Source organism: Myotis nattereri, assembly GCF_964212035.1.
Source record: "Myotis nattereri genome assembly, chromosome: 8".
Taxonomy (NCBI): Eukaryota; Metazoa; Chordata; class Mammalia; order Chiroptera; family Vespertilionidae; genus Myotis; species Myotis nattereri.
Window position 1 is genome coordinate 51,712,072 of NC_138083.1, and position 20,953 is coordinate 51,733,024.

A 20,953-nucleotide genomic window follows, 5' to 3' on the forward strand; every position below is an offset into this window, starting at 1 on the left:
GTGTGGGGGGTGGCACAGATACACCCACCCAGAGTGTTCAGACTCTTAAAGCGTGGAGGCTGCTAAGCTTCCAGGCGGGAAGGGCCCCTGGTCAAAATAGGACTGTTGATGGAACTCAGAGCCAAAAAGGATGACCAGATGGAGAGAAGAAACAGTGAATGTGGGCACCCCAGAAGGGAGGCTGCCTGATGACAGCCAGGGTGACCTTCAGGCCCTAAGTGCTGACGCCTAAACCCTGGGGTCCTGGGTCCCTCAAACATTTGAGCAGAGCAGCTTTAGTGCTCAGATAACAGAAGTGGCACAGACACAGGGACACCTCTGCCCCACATTGAACCCAATTGAACCAACACAGCTGTGGTGCACGGAGACCACAGAGAACAGGAGGTGGCCCAGATGGCCCAGGTGGCTGATCTGAGAAGGCTGACCCAGCCACAGCGGAGTGACTCTGCCTGGCAGGAAGTGGCTTCTGTGCTGGAGACACAGATGACATTTGGCCAACAAACCCTGACAGGAGAGAAAGAACCAGAAAGGAAGTCAACAGTGGGCTCCCATGACATATCCCAGACTTGCTGAGACCACAGGTTCCCACCAGGACCTGCAGACACAATTACAGGTGTTGTGGTGGGAGCTGGAGGGCCTACATTAGCAGGTATGGGCACAGGAACATGCTGTAGGGAGGTTTCTCTGGCCACACTGTAATGGATGAGCTGAACTATGAGGTCCTCAAAGGGGAGATACACGTATTTTCATTTTGGTCCCCTTTGACACTTCCTGTAGTTGGCACTGGGCTGTGCAAAGCAGAGGAAGGGTGCTGTCCTTCAGGTGAGGTCGGGCAGGAGGCTGGGTGGGACTCAGTGGCAAAGGTTCAGGTGAGACGCTGGGTCAGCAGGGGCTGAGCTAGAGCCACAGAGCAGAGATCTGCCAGCAAGACTAGACATGCTAGGAAGTAAAATCAATAGGACTTCGTTTCTGAATGACCTGGATAGTGAAGGTAAAAGTCGATTTGAAAATGTTGGCAAGGTTTTGAACCTGAAGGACAAAGGACAAGTTGACAAAGAACAGCTTGGTTTGAAAGATAGTGAATGTGAGGGACTAAGAAACAAGCTAATATGAACTGGTCAAAAGTCTGAAAAATAATATAGGTCAAGTACAAGTCAAATGAGATTACAATCAGTTACATCTAATAACTAAAATTAGACCATACTTCCCAGTAAAGTCTTAGGGGATGTGAGTTGATGAATTCATATGAATGATCAGTAAATGGCATACCAATGCTAAATTTTGCTTCTGGCACACTCTGGGCATTAAATATGTTTCCTTTGTCACTTCAGTGTTTAGAGACACCTTTGAAACTGTATTTACATCATTAACCCGTCTGTCGAGCAGAGAAATTGTCCTCAAGAAAGCTCAGTTTTGCTGGCCCACAGTTGACAAGTTCATGATGGCTGAGATGTGGCAGTCTGACAATTGACAGGCACCTCAATAAAGGGCCACCTGACAATCACACTTTGGTCATGGAACTAGCAGCCCACAAGACTAAATGGCAATTTTTTTTTTTATGTTCCCAGGTTAAAATAGTATCCTTATTCCTCTAAAGATGGGATCTTTGTTCCTGGGATATTTTTTCCTTTAATTTTGAATTTCATATCTATTTCTTCTCCATTTTGGTACAGTTAAGTCCCTAGAAGAGGCAGAAGCATCTTGACCTTGGTCTCCACAGGGCAGCTGTCACCCCGGTACCCCAGCACCCTGGCAAGGCTGCTTCCACTGACCCGCATTGACACTTGGTATCAGCACCTTTTTTAGAGCAAATTGCTGTGATACTGCCTGGGTGGGTTATAGGAATATTTAGGCACATGCTACAAGTGCAGAGGGGATTGCAGGGGTGCTGCCTGGCCAGCAGGAGGGGCACTGTCTCTACCCTGGGCAGAAGCAGCTTTGAATCCTGGCTCTGCACCTCTTACAGACTAAAACCTGAGAAGTGACTTCACTGCTCTCAACTTCGGCTCATTCACCTGTAAAATGATGGTAATTGGTGGGGGTTAGATGTAGCCTTATTTAGAAATAAGAGCCTTCACTATGTGAATTAAGGTAGGTCTTACTGGGTACAGGTGGGCCTTAAATCCAATGACCTTCTCCTAATAAGAGGTGAAAAGACACAGAGACAACAGGAGAGATGAAGGCAAAGCTTGGATCCCCTCCCCTGGAGGTGGTTCTGCCGACACCTTGCTCTTGGACTTCTGGCCTCCAGAGCTGTGAGCAAATAAAGCTCTATCACTTTAAGCTGCCCAGTCTGGGGCACTTTGTCCTGCAGCCCAAGAAACCCATACAGTAATAGAACTTGTTCACTGGCTGCTTATGAGGATTAAATGAGATTATGTAAGCGAAGGCTGATTAGGTGTTAGATATGGTCCCTTTGCTTTCCTCTTCCCCAGGGACTGGGAATGCCAATAAATCCAGGAAGGGCTTGTTACCTGAGAACTCAAAGGTGAGAGCTTCTGGGCACGGATGAATCTGACTTAAAACAAGCAGCCAAATGACACACAGCATCGGTCTGCCCCTCCCCGACATCTTGTCCCATGGGACAGATTCTTGGTCTGAGCTAGTGACTGGAGGTTTCCACTGACCCAAATCCCAGTCAGCTTGGTGTGGGAAGTTTGCTGATGAGCAGAAAGGAGCTGCTGAGCTGATTGTCAGAGGTGATGGCAGAGGGACCTGTGTGGCCAGTCCTCTCCCAGGCCTCCGTGACAGGTCTATAAGACGAGACACAGGCCAGGGAATCTCCAAGTTCCCTTTCATCTCTGGCTTCCATGGCAGTGTGAGCACCACGGTTATTAGAAGACACACCCCTCAGAGCACCCAGGTCCCTTCTCCCCGACACCTGCTCACCTTCTCCTCTGGAGTTCAGTTTCTCGGGTCAACCACAGCAGATATGCGTGTCTGTATGCTATTTGGGAATAAACCAACATTGTGTCTAACAAATTAATCTGTGTAAGTCAGGTTTTTGTAGCTTCAAGTATCAGAAACCAGCTCAAGCAAGTTTAGGCATAAAAGAAATTTAACAGCCTCTGGAATCAAAGACAGACTTAAACAGCCAGATACTAGGAAAGTCACAGCTGCAGCTGGGCTGCAAGGACATCTGGGGCTGGGCCTTGACACCAGCAGGAATCTCCTCTCTGAACTCTTTGCTCTCAGCAGCTGGTTCCCTTCAATTCCTGGAGACAGCAGGCCGCTCTGGCCTCGGGGCCTGGCTCCTCCTCCAGAAGTCCTGGGAGATAACCATCCCCCACACACCACAACTGTGTTCTTAGAGAGAGCCCAGCAATTCCACCCACGCCACAAAGACCCACCCCCCCAAAGAAGTGGCAGGTGGGGCGGGGGTGGAGAGGAGGGGCTCAGGCTGTCACCAAGCGACCCATAGACTAGACATGATCCCCGGGTGCAGATGCGGGGAGACCCTCAGCAAGGCCTGCTCACCTCCCCAGAGGCCTTTAGTGAAGTCACTGGTCTTAAGTACTGAAAGTTCAGACCCCAGGTAAGGACAAAATTGTCAGGGACTCTTTATCACAAATTCTATCTGAACAGCTTTGAGCCTTGCCTGGTAAGTGGTGACCCAAATCGAATCCTGTTTGAAAATCATTTTTTATTCACTATCCAAATGACAAGCAAGCGGTGCTTATATTTTTTATGACAATTTACTGAGGTCAGAACATAAGTAACTCAGTTTTCTGTATGTTTTTAATCCAGAGTCTCAATGCTGAGACCGCTATTGAGAAACATGGTTCCCAACAGGTATTGAAGGTGTATTTCAGGTATTAAGTACTGAGGACCCAGTGATCAGAAAGACCTGTCCCTCTTAGGGGCCTTCTAAACTCATTGGCTAAGTCACTGGGTGAGTGAGCCTCTCAAGGCCATAGAGTCTTCATCAGAATAATTGAGCTAATTAACACCCACTTTTCCCCCTAAATTAAAGAGACATACAGCCTGGTTCCCATCACTCTCTAAACCATCCAGGCTTGGGTATGTACTATTAACTTTTTGATGTTAAATATGTATTATTCTGCTTTATTTTCATTTTGGAAATCCAATTATGGCAAATATTGTTTACCTTCTGTTTTCCACAATATCAAATTTGTTATAATAACTATTATAAATTAGAACAATATTTGAAGTCTAACTGATTGTTTGGGACAGTTTCAGTTATCTCATTAAATAAGTTGGTCGTTAACCAAAAATATCATGCCTCATTTATTCTGAATAGAAACTTACAGTAATAATAGCAGGAGGAAAACAATTAAATCTTTGGAAATTAAGTTAAAGAAAGGAGAGGTGTTTTTACATTTTTTAAAAAATATTTTCAAATTTCCTAAAATGAATAATGTCACTCAAGCATAAGAAACTCTACGTGAGGTGCAAAGGGGCAGACATTGAGCTCATTGACATGTTATTTTTTAGTCAAAACTTACTGAGAAGTAATTGGTCATGATCTTCGGGTTTAAAGAGCACTTTTGAACTTCCTGGAAATTAAAAGCTCCCATACTAGCCTGGGCATGAGTAGCTCACTTTATCTCAGATCTAAGAAATTAGAAGGAATTTTGTCTTTCATGAGCTATGACTGAGCACCCAGGAATCCCTTCTAGAAAAATCAGCAACATAAAGGCAGCTGTGACAGCGAGTGGGGTGGGAGGCAGCACAGTAGCACAGAAATGAAGCAGCACAGGTCAGGTTGCACCACATTTTGTTTTTCTCTTCTAAAGAGCAAATGTTTTAGGATCCTGAGTGTTGTCGACCAAAAACAAATCAGTATGGAAGAATGAGAAATGGCGTTCAACCAGGAAAACTATACCAGGAAAAGTATAAGAACATGGGAATATTATTTCTAAGCCCATGATACATATAACCATGTCATGCTAACAGTAGAAATTAAAAATTCCAGGAAGTGCAAGGTCCGAAAGTGTTTTGTGCAGTAAACAGTGGACAGATAAATTGTTCCTGTTTATCCCGCTCAATTCAACTCAGTGCTGGGAGCAAAGGCAGCTTAAGAAAATAAATACCTACATTTAAGTTTTTTAACTAGTTCCTCATAAACACTGATCAGTGAGATGAAAGACTTTTATTATGCTGCATGCACTCAGAATTAAAGATCTTCCTTGGAGAGATATAAGTCAAAGTCAAAGAAGTATTACAAAATGCTTCATTGGAGCTTGTGCCTGCTGTGTAACACAGATTACTTTGGAAAATGCAAGTATATATCGAAATAACCAGACACAGTACTAACTGTGGGAGATGATGTACAAAGGAAATTGTATTTTTAGATTTGCATGTCCATGGTCTTATTATTTCAATCTAGGCCAGAATCCTGGATTTAGAATATTTTCCACTCTCAAAATAGAGCATGTATTGGTGTGTGAAATATATCTCAATAAAAATGTTAAAAAACAAAACAGGGCATATACAATCGCAGATAAAATAGCTATACCTTCAAGGACTGTGCCTTAAATTATGGCTCATTATTTAGGTCTCATCAGTCTAAAAATGCTAAAATTCCAGCATAGAGTATGTGCCTAAACATCAACTTACCACCAAAACTCTGAGAATAGCTCACAACCAAGATAATTTTGACCCTCAAAGAAACAAGGGATGAAATTCTAGGGCAAGAGAAGGGTTTTTCCTGCCAGGATAGGGAAAGAAGGGATGGAAAAAGGAGTGTTTGTATTCCAACAACGGAAAGATGGTGTGCCGTCCAATGAGCTGGGCTTCCAGGGGAGGCGGCCGCCTGGGGCTGTTTCTCGCACTGGCCACCAGATAGTGGGACGGCCTGGATATGTGGCTATGGCATGTGGGTGGGGGCAAAAGTGGCCTTGCCCCAGGAATGGAGAATGTAATGAGATGAAATATTCAGAAGCTACATGTCCACATCAGGAAGTGAATGCATCTCACAGCCTAGAGTCACTTCATTGTTCCTTAAGACCTTTTCAAAAATATGCATTCAAAGTTGCCCTTAACTGATAAGAAGGGGTGGGAATCAAAAATCTATCTAAAACAATCTGCTTTCTACATTTTTCCCAATTTGATTTTTAAAAATCATGTTACTCCTCTAAACCAATCTACTTGGACTTCTGATATTATGGGAAAATGTGAGTGAGTGTTGAATGGTCCGTGTTCAGCTTTCAATTGTATTGGACTTGAGGTGAGTTGGTCTATGGGTATCTCTGGCATTGGGGTCTGAAGACCTGGGTTTGGCCCTCACACCTTGAATTTGCGACGTGGTCTCTGCCTCCATTTCCTCAATGATAGAATGAAGATGTAAGACCCACTGCATCAGCCAGGGCTGGCTCAGAGAACGGAAACCATGCTCGTATTTCAGAGAGAGCGAACTCAATGCAGGAAGTTTTGCCAAGCAGGTGATGGCACTCAGAAGTGACGCAAGGGCCAGGGAGCAGCAAGGGCCAACCACAGCACGCAAGCCAACAGAGGGAAGGACAGAGGGACAGAGGAGAGGATAAAAGGACAGAGGGGAGGAGAGTGGAATCAGCCTACCTGCACTCACTGCAGGCCTGGCCAACAGAGTTAGAGCCACAGTCATGCCCCTGGTGCTGAATCCGGGCAGCATGCCTGCCTGTCCCCTCTCTCCTACCCAGTGCCTCCTGCTAGCTGAGCTGGGCCAGAGCCAGCCACGTGGGAAGCCTGGGAAGCACACTCAGTATGGAGCCTATGAAGGTAGCCCTCAAGTGACACAGAGCCCAACAGGGACAAGTGAGGACTAGACTCGATAGCAAAACTGCCAAGGGTCCGCTCCCTGCACCGCAGGCTGGGGATGAGCAGAACCCATAGGGGTGCGGCAGGTTGTGTTCCCAAAGCTGAGTTCTGGGTGAGTGTCCTTAGGACTTGGAGCAACGCTTTTGAAAACTCTGTGACTTGTAAATAGAACTTCAGATGTGAATAAACAGCAGGAGGAAAGAAAATGTGATTTAGGCACAATCAAACAAGCAAATATTTATGTCAGATAAGATGTTCATCAACAAAAATAGATCCAGATACTAAGAAACACTGAACAGACAGTCCAACCTCAGAGAGAAGTGGGGGGTGGGGGGGTGGTAAGAGATCAACCAAAGGACTTGTATGCACGCATATTAGCATAACCAATGGACACGGACGCTGGGGCGGTGGGGGCTTGTCCTGGGGAGAGGGAAGGATGGGCGGTGGTCAATAGGGGGAAAAAGGAGACATATGTAATACTTTAAACAAACAAAAGATGTTCATCAGTCCTCATGTGATATTCTGGGCACAGTGGACCTCAATGTGGGGACGATGGACTGGCTCTGGGTAGAGTTGGATGGGTCAGCAGCCTTGCTCCTCCCCCTCATGTATACCCCAATCCACAAGACAACTCCCAGCTCACAAGTGGATTCAGAACTATACAAAGGTAAGCACATGTAAAACCTCTTTTGCAACCCTTACAGGTCATATTCAATACAAATTAAGTATTTCAAAAGATGTCACATTCAACCCTAGCTGCAACCTGAGGCAGAGCAGCAGCCTGGGGACTTCCAAGACTGCACGAGGTCCAAGGTGAACTCTGCTCATTAACTGCTGCCATCAACACACACTCTAATTTCCAGAGCATGAAATCACAAATATGGCATTCAAAGGCAGACAGAGTATCACAATTCCTGATTTTAGAGTTACCACCTCTCATTTTGTAAAGGAAACTGATCAACCGGGTCTTTCTTTTTTTCCATTTAAAAATGTTTATTATGGAATTTTCAAATATATTCAAAAACATAGAAAATAGTATAAGCTCCCGTGTTTATTTACCAATTCAAAAATTATCAAAATTTTGAGTGATTATCAGAAAGAAAATCTCAGATGTCATATAATTTCACCTATAAATATGCATCTTTAACCTCTACATAGCAATGTCACTACTACAACTAAGAAAATTAACAGTAATTGCTCAATATCATTCAGAATCTACCTATATTTAAAGTTTTATAACTAACTCATGTTCCAAATACTGCTTAAAAAGCCTTATCTCTGTGCCTCTGCTCCAGTCCAGCGGGATGGATTCCCAGTAGGATAAAGCACATCCTCCTCCTTCAGTCTCAGGCATTGCAGAAAGGAAGGCAAAGGCAGCTTCCTCTTAACCCTGAGTCTGTGCTACCAAGGAACTCCTCCAGCTCCAAAGCATTAGAACTAGGTGGCGGGGGGGGGGGGGGGGGGGGGGGGGAGAGACTCAGTACAGGAAGGAAGGAAGGAAGGAAGGAAGGAAGGAAGGAAGGAAGGAAGGAAGGAAGGAAGGAAGGAAGAAAAGGAGAGAGGGAAGGAGGGAGGGAGGGAGGGAGGGAGGAAGGGAGGGAGGGAGGGAGGGAGGGATGAAGGGAAAGAAAGAGAGAGGAAGGTCCTAAATTCCTCTGTAGATAAATGGCTAAAACTTGCTAATGTAGATAAACTAAACCTCAATTTACCAAAATGCTCTGGAACTTGAAAATCAGAATAAAGGTGATCATTTGTTTAACTATTTTCTTAAAAATCATGTTAAAAAAAAAAAAAAAAAAGACTATTCAAGCTACTCTAAAGTTCATTTGGAAAAATAAACATCCAAGAATAACCAGGAAAATTCTGAAAAAAGAACCCAAATGAAGCAGGAACTAGCCTTCCCAGATATTAAAACATGTTACGAAACTAGAGTATTTAAAATAGTTTGGTACAGGTACATGAAGAGACAGACCAAAGTAACAGAATTCAAACATCAAGAACCAGACCCCTGTACATACAAAAATTCAGGATATGATAGAGGTGGGATTCCTAACAGAAAGGTCACTAGTCAGTCAGTGGTGCTGGGACAACTGCACAGCCGCCACCGGGACCAAAGCAAAGTGGGCTTCCTAACTCACTTCCTAAGTGCAAAATAGTATTTCATCCTCAGGTGGGTGAAAAATCTGAGAGCCAAAGAAAATCCCAAAGCATAAAATACTAGGTGAATACTTGCCTATTAAAAAACAACCTTGCCCTAGTCAAGATTGGTGGATCGGCACTCAGACTGAAGGGTCCCGGGTTCAATTCTGGTCAAGGGCACAAATCTGGTTGCAGGCTCAATTCCTGGCGCTGGTCGGGGAGCGTGCGGGAGGCAACCAATAGATGTATCGCTCACATCAATCTTTCTCTCTCTGTATCTCATCCCCTCCTTTCCACTCTCTAAAAAACAATGAAAAAATAGCCTCAGGTGAGGATTCGCAAAATTTTTTTAAAATCTTGATGTAAGATGGCCTGTAGGTTTGTGCTCTCACATTGATGTTTCTCTTCTCCCTCTCTCCCTAAAAATCAATAAATTATTATTTTTAAAAACTTACTTTATTTTTTATTTTTTTAAAATCTTTATTGTTCAGATTATTACATTTGTTCCTCTTTTTTCCCCCCCATAACTCCCCTCCTCCCAGTTCCCGCCCCACCCTCTGCCCTCACTTCCCACCCACTGTCCTCATCCATAGGTGCACGATTTTTGTCCAGTCTCTTCCTGCATCTCCCACACCCCTATCCCCCCGAAGAATAGTCAGTCCATCCCCTTTCTATGTCCCTGATTCTATTATAATCAACAGTTCATTCTGTTCATCAGATTATTTATTCACTTGAATCTTAGATTCACTTGTTGATAGATGCATATTTGTTGTTCATAATTTGTATCTTTACCTTTTTCTTCCTCTTCCTCTTCTTAAAGGATACCTTTCAGCATTTCATATAATCCTGGTTTGGTGGTGATGAACTCCTTTAGCTTTTCCTTATCTGTGAAGCACTTTATCTGACCTTCAATTCTGAATGATAGCTTTGCTGGATAAAGTAATCTTGGTTGTAGGTTCTTGGTATTCATCACTTTGAATATTTCTTGCCACTCCCTTCTGGCCTGCAAAGTTTCTGTTGAGAAATCAGCTGACAGTCGTATGGGTATTCCCTTGTAGGTAACTGAGTTTCTTTCTCTTACTGCTTTTAAGATTCTCTCTTTGTCTTTTGCTCTTGGCATTTTAATTATGATGTGTCTTGGTGTGGTCCTCTTTGGATTCCTTTTGTTTGGGGTTCTCTGCGCTTCCTGGACCTGTAAGTCTATTTCTTTGACCAGGTAGGGGAAGTTTTCTGTCATTATTTCTTCAAATAGGTTTTCAATATCTTGCTCTCTCTCATCTTCTGGCATCCCTATAATTCGGATATTGGTACGCTTGAAGCTGTCCCAGAGGCTCCTTACACTATCTTTGTATTTTCGGATTCTTTTTTCATTTTGCTTTTCTGGTTGGGTGTTTTTTCCTTCTTCGCATTTCACATCTTTGACTTGATTCTTGCGTTCCTCTGGTCTGCTGTTGGGAGTCTGTATAATATTCTTTATTTCAGTCAGTGTATGCTTAATTTCTAGTTGGTTCTTTATCACAACATCGAGGGTCTCATTAGATTTCTTGAGGATCTCACTACATTTATCGGCAGTTTCTAGAAAATTATTGAAAGACCTTAAAAGTGCAGTTTTTAGCTCTATATCCTCCATTTCTGTCATGTTTCTTTGTCTCCGCATTTTTTATGCTTTCTTGGTGCACCCCCTTGTGGTCTTTGTGCGCAGTCTTGTTGTAGTTAAGCCTTGATTGTTGTCGGCAATACTGAGGGTGATTTGACCTCCAGGCTAACTGGCTATGAGAGTCCGCTGTGTCTGCAGTGGGAGAACTTCTGTGCTGGATCTCTAGGGCAGTGCTAATCTAGCGTTTGCCTAAGGCTATCCGGCAAATGCCTCTGTGCAAGGCTTGGGCGGTGTGGGTCCCCGGGCGGGTGGAGTGAGCAGTTATGGCTGCTTTCAGTTCTGTCCCCAGGGGCTCTGCCTCTCAGAGTCCCAGCAACCGCTGCAAACCTGGGAGAGAAAGCTGCCTTTGAGTTCCGACCAATGCCAGATAGTCCCGCTTGTCCCGTTTGAGTCTGGGTCCCTAGAGACTCGCCCGGATCTGGAGCGCAGAGTCTGAAACTCCCTCCCGATTGAAAACAACAACCGCGCCCTCAGCCGCCAGCCCACTCCGCATGTACCCCGCAACTTAGTATTTCACTTCAGCACTGCGCCTCCTCTGAGTTGGTATGCTATTCTCTTTCTCCTAGTTGTAGAACTTCCACTCAGTCAGTCTTCCTGTGGTTCTGGATGATGTCCGTTCCGTCTTTTAGTTTTATTTTTGAAGTGGTTGTTCGAGGCAGCAAACTCCGGAGTTAACCTATGCCGCCATCTTGGTTTCTCCTTTAAAAACTTATTTTAAAAAGTGGTGTCTGCAATGCAATATACAGAGGATGTATAACAGAATAGTATACTTGAAACTCACATAATCTTATTAACAATGTCACTCCAATAAAATTATTATTTTTTCAATGTGGTGTGTATGTGTGTGTATGTGTGTGTGTGTCTGTGGTTAGGGCAATATATGAAATATATTTATAAATGCACAGAATAACTGGAAAAATACCAGAATGTTTCAGAAGGACTGGAGGCTAAGGATGACAAAACTCAGTTTTTACATCCTTGGGAGCTATTTTAGTCTTTTGGCTATGTGCTTGCATGTTAAAAGCAAATTACATAATGGACATGCCACTCAGCTCAATACAGCCATACTTTACAGAAACAAAGTAGAATGGTGGCAGCCAGACACTGGGGAAAAGGGAAAAAGAGTTGTTTAATGGGTATAGAGTTTAGCAAGTGAAAAAAAAGTCTGAAGATTGCTTGCACAATAATGCAAATATATGCTAGTAGTTAACACTACTGAACGATACACTTACAAATGGTTAAGATGGCAAATTTTGTTGTGTATTTTACCACAATTAAAAATCTTTTTGGAAGGAGAAACCAAGATGGCGGCATAGGTAAACACCGGAAATTGCTGCCTTGCACAACCACTTCAAAAATACAACTAAAAGATGGAATGGACATCACCCAGAACCACAGGAAGGCTGCCTGAGGGGAAATTATACAACTAGAAGGAAAGAGATAAGCATACCAAGACTCAGAGGAGGCGTGGTGCAGAAGTAAAATACAAAGGTGCGGAGGTGCGTGCGCGGAGCGGGCTGGTGGTTGAAAGCATGGTTGTCTGTTTCAATCGGGAGGGAGTCTCAGGCTCTGGGCTCCAGTTCCGGGCGAGTCACTAGGAACCCAGACTCAAACGGGAGAAGCGGGACTGTCTGGCATTGGTCGGAACTCGAGGGCAGCTTTCTCTCCAAGGTACTTGCAGAGGTTGCTGGGACACTGAGAGGCAGAGCCTCTGGGGATGGGACTGAGAGCAGCAATAACTGCTCACTCCGCCCCTCCTGTTGATCCCCTGGGACCCGCCCTGCCCAAGCATTGCACAGAGGCATTTGCTGGATAGCCTCAGGCAAAGGCTAGATTAGCACCTCCCTAGAGGACAGAAGTTCTCCCACTGCAGACACAGCTGATTCTCACAGCCAGTTGGCCTGGAGGTCAAATCCCCCTCAGTGTTACCTACAACAATCAAGGCTGTGCACAAAGACCACTAGGGAATGCACCAAGAAAGTATAAAAAATGCAGAGACAAAGAAACAGGACACAAATGACAGAAATGGAGGAAAGCAAAATGCTGGATATAGAGTTCAAAACCACACTTTTAAGGTCTCTCAAGAACTGTCTAGAAGCCGTCGATAAATTTTTTTTAATTGATTAAGATATTACATAGATGTCCTTATCCCCACGTTACCCTCTACCCCCCCACCACACACCCCCACCCCCCGTTGTCCATGTCCATTGGTTAGGCCTATATGCTTGCATATAAGTCCTTTGGTTGATCTTTCCCCATACCCCTCCCCTCCCCTACCTTCCCTCCAAGGCCCGACAGTCCAATCAATGCCTCTCCATCTCTGGATCAGTCCTTGTTCATCAGTTTATGTTGTTCATTATATTCCACAAATGAGTGAGATCCTGTGGTATTTATCCGCTCTCCAGTTCCATCCATGCTGTGGCAAATGGTAAGAGTTCCTTTTACTTCTTCCTCTTCTTAAAGAATACCTTTCAGCATTTCATATAATGCTGGTTTGGTGGTGATGAACTCCTTTAGCTTTTTCTTATCCGTGAAGCTCTTTATCTGACCTTCAATTCTGAATGATAGTTTTGCTGGATAAAGTAATCTTGGTTGCAGGTTCTTGCTATTCATCACTTTGAATATTTCTTTCCACTCTCTTCTGGCCTGCATGGTTTCTGTTGAGAAATCAGCTGACAGTCGTATGGGTATTCCCTTGTAGGTAACTGACTGTCTTTCTCTAGCTGCTTTTAAGATTCTTTGTCTTTTGCTCTTGGCATTTTAATTATGATGTTTCTTGGTGTGGTCCTCTTTGGATTCCTTTTGTTTGGGGTTCTCTGCGCTTCCTGGACTTGTAAGTCCATTTCTTTCACCAGGTAGGGGAAGTTTTCTGTCATTATTTCTTCAAATAGGTTTTCAATATCTTGCCCTCTCTCTCCTTCTGGTATCCCTATAATTCTGATGTTGGTACGCTTGAAGTTGTCCCAGAGGCTCCTTACACTATCTTCATATTTTTGGAATCTCTTTTCTTTTTTCTTTTTTAGTTGGGTATTTTTTGTTTCTTTGTATTTCAAATCTTTGACTTGATTCTTGGGATCCTCTTGTCTGCTGTTGGATCTCTGTAAATTATTCTTTATTTCAGTCAGTGTATGCTTAATTTCTAGTTGGTCCTTTTTCATGTCCTCCATGGTCTCACTATACTTATTGAGGGATTCATTAAATTTATCGGCGATTTCCATAAAATTCTTGAAAAACCTTATAAACGTGGCCTTAAACTCTATATCCAGTCATTTGCTTTCCTCCATTTCTGCCATTTGTGACCTGTTTCTTTGTCTCCGCATTTTGGCTGCTTCCCTGTGTTGATAGAGTGGCCCAGCACGTCAGGTGTCCTGTAGGGCCCAGTGGCTCAGCCTCCCCAGTTACCTGAGGTGGACACTCTTGGTGCCTTGGTTGTTGTAGGATCACTGGGAGGAATTGACCTCCAGGCCAATTGGCTGTGAGAATCAGCTGTGTCTGAAGTGGGAGAACTTCTGTGCTGAAGACACCCTTCTGGGGCAAGACTTGCTTCAGTGGGCCTTTGGTGCTCACTGAGTCTGCTCCCTGAGTGTGTCCCTTATGGATCTGAGGAGTTGCAATCTGGATGGTCCCCCTCTGACCACTGGGTACAGTGGCTCCTGGATCTAAGGTGGTGCTAATTCAGCCTCTGCCTGAGGCCACACAGCAGGAGCCACAAAGAGGCTCAGCTGTGAAGCAATGCAAGCCGCTGCGGGGCCTTGGGCCTTCTCTTGGAAGTTCCGGGTCTGCCTGGGTCGGCTGCAGTTAGGTACATTCACATGCAAAAGCCTCTGCCGCAGCCTGGGTGGGGCGGGGTCTCAGGGAGTCAAAGGGCGGAGCAAGCAGCTATGGCTGATTCTCCGCCCAGCCCTAAGGAGTCGCGCGTCTCAGTGACCCGATAATTGCTGCAAGCACCTCTGAGGGAAAGCCGCCCTCAAGTTCGCCCGCTGCCCGACTGTCCAGCTTCTCCCCGTATGAGTCCTGGGTCCCCAGAGACTTCCCGGAACCGGAGTTCAGAGCAGTCGGGAGATTGTGATTCAAAAAGACAGCCGCGTCCTCAGGTGCCACCCCCTTTCCGCGCGCGCATGAGCCGCCGTACCTCTGCACTTCACCTCCGCAGCTCCTCTGGCTCTCAGTGTGCTTTTCTTTCCTTCTAGTTGTAGAATTTACACTCAGCCAGCCTTCCTGTTGTTCTGGATGATGTCTGCTCTGTCCTTTGCGGTATTTTTCAATTGTTGTGGGAGGCGGCAATTTCCCGGTGTTTATCTATGCTGCCATCTTAGTTTCTCCCTCGCCGTCGATAAATTTACTAAGGCCCTTGAAAAGACTGGTGAGACCGCTGATAAATATAGTGAGGTCCTCAAGAAATCTAATGAGACCCTCGATGTTGTGATAAAGAACCAACTAGAAATTAAGCATACACTGACTGAAATAAAGAATATTATACAGACTCCCAACAGCAGAACAGAGGAGCGCAAGAATCAAGTCAAAGATGTGAAATGCGAAGAAGCAAAAAACACCCAACCGGAAAAGCAAAATGAAAAAAGAATCCAAAAATACGAAGATAGTGTAAGGAGTCTCTGGGACAGCTTCAAGCGTACCAACATCCGAATTATAGGGATGCCAGAAGATGAGAGAGAGCAAGATATTGAAAACTTATTTGAAGAAATAATGACAACAAACCTCCCCTACCTGGTGAAAGAAATAGACTTACAAGTCCAGGAAGCGCAGAGAACCCCAAACAAAAGGAATCCAAAGAGGACCACACCAAGAAACATCATAATTAAAATGCCAAGAGCAAAAGACAAAGAGAGAATCTTAAAAGCAGCTAGAGAAAGACAGTCAGTTACCTACAAGGGAACACCCATACGACTGTCAGCTGATTTCTCAACAGAAACTTTGCAGGCCAGAAGGGAGTGGCAAGAAATATTCAAAGTGATGAATGCCAAGAACCTACAACCAAGATTACTTTATCCAGCAAAGCTATCATTCAGAATTGAAGGTCAGATAAAGAGCTTCACAGATAAGGAAAAGCTAAATAAAGGAGATCATCACCATCAAACCAGGATTATATGAAATGCTGAAAGGTATCCTTTAAGAAGAGGAAGAAGAAGAAAAAGGTAAAGATACAAATTATGAACAAATACACATCTATCAACAAGTGAATCTGAAAATCAAGTGAATAATCTGATGAACAGAATGAACTGGTGATTATAATAGAATCAGGGGCATAGAAAGGGAGTGGACTGGCTATTCTTGGGGGGGAATGGGGTGAGGGGGATGCGGGAAGAGACTGGACAAAAATCACGCACCTATGGATGAGGACAGTGGATGGGGAGTGAGGGAGGCAGGTGGGGTGAGAACTTGATGGAGGGGAGTTATGGGGGAGAAAAGAGGAACAACTGTAATAATCTGAACAATAAAGATTTAATTAATTAAAAAAAATAAAGTAACTTCTGCCAGTTTAAAATAAATAAATAAATAAATAAATAAATAAATAAATAAATAAATAAATAAAAGTCCACTTTCCCTAGCTCCTAATCCAATATCCTTTTTGTTTCATCCCACAATTCATATCAAGGGCAACAGGCATGCTCTCACTAATGGATGGTTCGGGAGATGACAATGAGGCAATAGCGTTGGCCTTCCAGAGTGTCCCCTGAGGGCAGTGAGTCTTGCACACCCATCCAGCCTGTGTTGCAAGATGACCTGAAATGTCCATTGAAATTGCAACATGCCGGACTATGAATGAAAATTTTGTTTGATGGGAGGCCAGGCTCTGGACAATCCTAGCTCTCATTTTGGGTGGGGAAAGCATGTTATATTTCAGATTCTACATGTCAAGTATATTTAGTTTATCTTCGGTCTGCCTCTCACTCTGGTCTCTCCTGGTATGTGCTAGGCCCACCTCTGTCCCAGCACTCAGCCCACCTGGTCCCCTTCCTTTATGCATGTGCCTCCGGCCTGCAATGGGTGCATGCAGGTCTGTGTTCTTAGTAAAAACTGTCTCCAATGCATGGTCATACTTGATGAATATTTTCTCAGTAAAAGCAAGCATCCTATCTAATAATAGACAAAGATGCAAATTGACCATACCTTTGCTACACCCACCATGGGCTAATCAGGGCAATATGCAAATTAACCGCCAACAAAGATGGCGGTTAATTTGCATACATAGCTGCGAAGTGGCGGAGCGAAGACTGAAGGCGGCTCCGAACAGAGCAGCGAAGGCTTGAAGGCGGCTCCAGCCGGAGCAAAGGCCTGGGTCCCGGGTGCTGGAGGAAAACCGGTGCCAGCAACCAGGGGAAGGGAAGACCTATTGCACGAATCTTTTTGTGCAACGGGCCTCCAGTAAATGATAAAATGTAATGAGTAATCATTGCACATTCTAGAGAGTGACAGTTCTCTAGTTTTAAAACATGACATGACTATGACATGTTTTGCTGATCTATTCCATCAAGCAGGCAGTATATGTGAATCAGTAACAAATTAGATTAATAGTCCTTAATATAGATTTCTAATAAACTAAGAGCTGACAAGTATGGTGCTTAAAATATCTGTTGGGAGAATATTTACGGATGGTTTTCTAGTATTATATAATACTAGTGGCCCGGTGCATGAAGTTCATGCAGGGGGGGGAGGTTCCCTCAGCCCAGCCTGCACCCTCTACAATCAGGGACCCCTTGGGGGAATCTCCGACTGCTGGTTTAGGGCTGTGGATCGGGCCTAAACCGGCAGTCGGACATCCCTCTTGCAATCTGGGACCACTGGCTCCTAACTACCTCTGCCTGCCTGCCTGATCGCCCCTAACCCCTCTGCCTGCCTGCCTGATCACCCCTAACCTGCTTGCCTGCCTGATCCCCCTAACTGCCCTCCCCTACCTGCCTGATCTCACCCCCAACTGCTCTGCCCTGCCAGCCTGATCGCCCCTAACTGCCTCTGCCTGCCTGATCACTCCTAACTGACCTCCCCTGCCTGCCTAATCTCGCCCACAACTTGCCTCCCCTGCCGGCCAATTTGGTTCTGATTGGTCGGTTTCTATGCCAGTCAGCATCAAAAGCTCCGCCTCCTAGGCAGCCATTGACTCCTCACAGTTCACCCAGATTGGTTCTGATTGGTTGGTTTCTATGCCAGTCAGCGTCAAAAGCTCCGCCTCCTAGGCAGCCATTGGCTCCTCGCAGTTCACCCAGATTTGGTTCTGATTGGTCAGTTTCTATGCCAGTCAGCGTCTCCAGGCCTATCTCCGGGCCTGATCAGGATAGGCCCCCACAGAGGCCCCGGAAAGAGAGGCATGGCTGCTGGCAAAGCCCAGAGAGAAAGAGAGAGGCAATGGCTGATCAACAGCTGCCACGGAGGCTGTGGATCAGATCCTGCCTCTCTGTTTGGGCCTCTCTCTGGGCCTGATCCGCACCCCCTAGGCAGGACTGACTTCCGGTGTTTGATGGAGCCTTTGGTCGGTCATTATGGACCCTGGGTTTTTATATATTAGGATTATATCTATGCTATTGGAGTGCTAATGTATTTCTTGTTTTTAACTCAGAAATTATCTTAAGTATGTCAATATGCCCTTCGATATCTTGTTTTTAACTTAATATTTTATTAAGAGTGATTTATTTAGGACAGTATTCCCAAATAGGGAAATGAAGAGAGAAGCTCAGCAAGCGTTAGCAATAATGCGGACTTGATGGAATCTAAGTTAGTGAGTATGGGTGGCTGCCTGAGAAGTCTGTGTGTCTCAAACTAATTGTCCCCTGTAAGTGGACCCTGGGACAAGCCTCCAAGTACAAATAGGTTATGTGGGAGGTGACTGGAAGTGGAGAATGGAGGAGAAGCAGTGAAGTTTGTGTTAATGAGGCAGGAACACCAGAGCTCAGTTCCAGCAGGGCACTGCAGAGAGTGCATAGAGCATGCCTTAGCACTGCCCCAGGAGGGAAGGAGCCAGGCTACTTGCCCACCAATTCCTGCCTTCTTGATTGAGCTGCTCCTAGTATATGACCTCCCTATCCATTGGAGGGTCAGCCACAATCCCAGGCATAGTCAAGAGAATGCTGTCAGGCAGAGATGCAGAAATCCAAGATCTCTCACAAGAACTGACCCAAAATTACTTCCCAGGTAGGCTGCAGACAGTATCTCCTGCCCCAGTGAGGCTTGGGAACTCAGGTACCCTTGAGCCCTCTGAAGGGGAATAGCAGCTGCAGAAGGCTCTAGCCAGTAGGTAGCCAAGCCCAAGAGGCTAGCTTCTGCCAGCATCTGCACCAGACAATGCAAAGAGGAGGGGAAGAAGCAAAACACCTACTGAGAAGTGAGGCTACTAGAAACAGATAGGAAGACCCTCGTCCCTGGAGCTGGCCCAGTCCTCCTGCACTCCTGAGCCACCACACTTGCTCCTACCTTTTCTCTACGACGTCCTGACTCAACTCTGTGCCTGAGAATCACATGGTAAACATTTTGCAGAGAAAGGATATGATTTTATTGATTTTTTTTTTTTAGAGAGAGGAAGGGAAAGAGAAACATTAATGTGAGAGAGAAATATTGATCGGCTGTCTCCCAAATGCACACCTACTGGGAATCAAACCCTCAACCTTTTGGTGTATGGGACAACACTTCAAACAATTGAGCCCCCCAGCCAGGGTAAGGTTTATTTATTTTTTTAAATATATTTTTTATTGATTAAGATATTACATATGTGTCCTTATCCTCACGTTGCCCCCTACCCCCCCCCCCCATTGTCCGTGTCCATTGGTTAGGCCTATATGCTTGCATATAAGTCCTTTGGTTGATCTTTCCCCCTTACCCCCACCCTCCCCTACCTTCCCTCCAGTAAGGTTCTTTTTTTTTAAGCTAACAGAAGGACCACTCTGTTGCTGGCTTGAGAAGGGATGTTCATGGGTAAGTGAGCACTAGCTGTCAGGAGCTTTATACAACACTGCATCCATTACAAATGCCCCTCTTCCCATTCAAGACTGAAAATCTGAGTTCAGTTGACTGCTAGTGACCTCAGTGGTGGAGCTGAACACCAACCACAGATAAGGTGCCTGGGGCAGACCTGGCTTGACAGCACCTTTGGGCAAAGCTCTGCTCCCAGCTAGGTGACCAGTCACCTGCATGGGAAGTGCCAAGCAGGTGAGAGGTTTTTAATTTGGGAAGAGCAACAGAGCCTGGTGAAACCACCTGGGGCCCAAACCACCTGTGATTCGAAGATTCAACGAGGTGGAGATGTGGGTTTTGGTTCTAGGTTCCACTTGCAAACATGCACAGGGCACGCTTGGCCTCATGGCTGTGTTCCCCAGCACAGCCCAGGTTCATTTCACTTACTTCACCTTCCTACCCTGTCCTGCTCTCGGCTCACCTGGTTGTTCTAGAAATATCCCTGGCACAAGCAATATGGCATTCCATGTATTCTGAACAGAAGTGATAGAGAAGCACCCCTTAGCAGCTGTACTGTAGAAAATACCTCCCCCCCCCCCCAACTCTGTCTTGTTATAACCAGTGGAACAGAAGTGTCAGCTAACTGCCTGGTGTCGGCATCAATACAGACCATGTCGATGCTTCCCTCTCATCCTGTGCTCGTGGGCTTTTCCAGGGACATTGACTGTAACACAGGTCAGCCTCACATCAGCCCCCAAAATCTCTAGCCAAGTGAACTCTTTGGGTTGGTAGCACAGGTCTCATTATCTATTAGTTATTTTAGCATCATATATTTTATTGTACTGGAGATTCATTGCTGTTAAAATATTAGGTTCCAGGTTGCCATCATTTTAGAGGTTTACCAAAAGGACTTTCTAGCATATTTCTTCAAAAAAGACCTCTTGATAGCAACAGGTGAGAAGTTTATGTCTTAGGAAATCATAATATTTGGGTGGTGTTATAAGCAAAATCAATCTTGCTTATTATTTAATGGTTTCACATCCTTAAACTAACCTTAAAAGCAGGCACACTTGGCATTCAATGTTATCTTTCTTTTCAAAGGCAGATTAAGCAGAGTGAAGCCAGGTGTTGGCTCATGCCTTTAGTCTCAGGGGAAGCCGTGACAATGAGCATAATTTTCTCATCTGAATATCAAACCCTGCACAGCCGTGAGGCAGCAAAGCCCTCATCAGAAAAGCAAATGCTAAGAGTTTCTCCACACCTGACTCTCACGATATTAAAACCATATGTAATTCTTCATTATGCAGCCCTTAGACAGCCGTGGGCAAACTACGGCCCACGGGCCATATCTGGCCCGTTTGAAATGAATAAAACTAAAAAAAAAAAAGACCGTACCCTTTTATGTAATGATGTTTACTTTGAATTTATATTAGTTCACACAAACACTCCATCCATGCTTTTGTTCCGGCCCTCTGGTCCAGTTTAAGAACCCATTGT